The sequence below is a fragment of the Mytilus trossulus genome, chromosome 8 (genome assembly GCF_036588685.1).
Source record: "Mytilus trossulus isolate FHL-02 chromosome 8, PNRI_Mtr1.1.1.hap1, whole genome shotgun sequence".
In the NCBI taxonomy this organism is placed as follows: Eukaryota; Metazoa; Mollusca; class Bivalvia; order Mytilida; family Mytilidae; genus Mytilus; species Mytilus trossulus.
Genome location: NC_086380.1, coordinates 10,356,864 through 10,359,116, shown reverse-complemented (window position 1 = coordinate 10,359,116; position 2,253 = coordinate 10,356,864). Strand labels below are relative to the sequence as shown.

General features: G+C 33.2%; 1 long non-coding RNA gene across 1 annotated transcript; it reads right to left on the bottom strand.

The window, feature by feature from the left end:
• Positions 1-460: 460 nt before the first annotated feature.
• LOC134728259 (uncharacterized) lies at positions 461-2,036 on the bottom strand. The gene is made up of 2 exons (XR_010108783.1): positions 1,842-2,036; positions 461-606 (listed from the first exon to the last, which is right to left on the bottom strand). It is a non-coding gene; the product is annotated as an uncharacterized LOC134728259 (long non-coding RNA).
• Positions 2,037-2,253: the final 217 nt, after the last annotated feature.

Here is a 2,253-nt window from a genome sequence, read left to right as displayed (position 1 = left end):
TCATTGAAAACTTTCTAACAGAAGCTGACAATGACTTTATTGTTGGTCCTACAAAACATGTTCTGCAACATCACCTGTTAGTGATAAGAAATCTTCACATAGGCAGTTTGGTATAGACCCATCATGGAAAAGACTTCTCCTTGGGTTTTACAAACAGATAATAATATGAGGATTATATGAATTTACAATGGAGAAAAAAAAGACTTTTCTTCCTTCATGTCTATATCCAGACAATAACATTAGCAAACAAAGGGGTAACTTCCATGAGCATGATGAGGACATCATTACAAGAGAAAACATCAATAGCATAATATAGGAAAAACACATAAAAAATCAATTACAAACCAACCGCGCGACGCGACAAAGTTACTGAGAATTTTGGAAAATCACGCGCTTACCACAGCGCTATTCAAAAATCCTGGGGAGAACACTGCAATGTATACTCATTACTGGTACATACCTTTAGTAAACACCATTTAGCTAGGACATAAGGAATATCTGGATCATAGGGAGCCCCTGGATCTGTATATGTCCAACATTTCATGTTATTTAGGTTAACTTGTACCTTTTTCTTTTTTCTTTTGATCAAACCTTGTGGATTTTTACCTGAAATAATATAAGATGAGGTGTTACCCAGAACAGGAAACAAAGTCTGTATAACAAATTCAATATGCCAGTTCAGGGATATGGTTTTCAGACGAATTGGTCATCTGACTTCTGTCACCTTGTGACAAAAATGTATGCATAGAAATTTCCAACACATGTTGAGCAAACGGGTGAAAAAGTTTTATTTTATACTGCACAAAATATTTTGGAAATTTAAATCTGAAATGATGGTCACCCTCCCTCAGTCATACGAAAATCCCGATAATGTACTTGCAGAACATTAATTATTTCTATACTACCATACAGAATGACGATTATGAAAGTGCTGCAAACTTTTAATAGAGCAGGGATACAGGCGCGTCTTTTCCAGTGAAAGACATGATTCCAGAAATACCTATTTAAGAGAACTCTTATGATTTATAAAAGGTGTTCAGCATTAGAGCAGGAACAAGGTAATGTGCAAGAGCAACTGTTGGATATAAAGTTTATTTTATAAATGATTTTGAGTTCATCGGTATATTAATTTCTATGTTGGTTTTTATACTGTTATTAAATGCTTTATCTGAAAATCAATAAATGAGGGGGGCAAGACCTTTTTTCGAGACATCAGGATCGGGTGTTTTTAAATTCAGGATTTCAGGATCAGGGAATTCTTGTTTCAAATTTCAGAATGCCAGGATTTAAATGACTTTAAATTCAGGACCTCAGGATTTCATGTTTTTAAGCTCAGGATGTCAGGATCAGGACCCCTCTGACCTTCCTCATAAATAGGTGTAAACAACAAGTATAATTTTTTTTATTATTTTAACATGTTAGACTGTTTGAATCGTCTTTCAACGTTGAAACATAGTACAGGATACCCTATCCATTTCTATGTTTAGTTGACCATGAAATTGGGGGTAAAACTCTAATTTGGCATTAAAATTAGAAAGATCATTCCATGGGGAACATGTGTAATAAGTTTTAAGTTGATTTGACTTCAAATTCATACCAAAAACTACCTTGGTCAAAAACTTTAACCTTAAGCAGGTCAATTGGACAAATGAACAGACAAACAAACAGAAAGACCCAAAAACATAAAATAAACATTTTTCTTTACCACAGACAGCTTAAAGTTCTCAAGTCATATCTTATTCAAAATTCATGTAATAAACATAACTGAATTGCCTGAACGTATAATCTTGTTTAATTTGGTTTTTAACATGACAAACCAACACAAACATCCTACAACATACCAACTATCTTTCCTTTCTTGAAGTTATCATTCTCTGGTAGTCCGCTGACTATGTATTTTATTTTTGTAAGAAGTTTATTCTGTGACATGCAGTCATCAATGTACAGGCTCTGAACCAAGGGAATGTGATATCTCTGACATTGTCGGATCTTGTAACTTGACTTCTCAACTACATCTTCAAACACGACAACAAATGATACCTGAAATATAAACAAAAAATAATTGTAAAATAGAGGATTGCAACACTACTACTACATGATTAAGATTCTTTTAAAGTTCTCATATAGTTGATGGGTGTTACATGATCTTTGCAAATTACAATGCAATTATGTTGAAAGCATTATACGAATACAAATTTTTGATGATCATATAAAAACAACTTGTTGAAATATCAAAGGATATTTAACAAATTG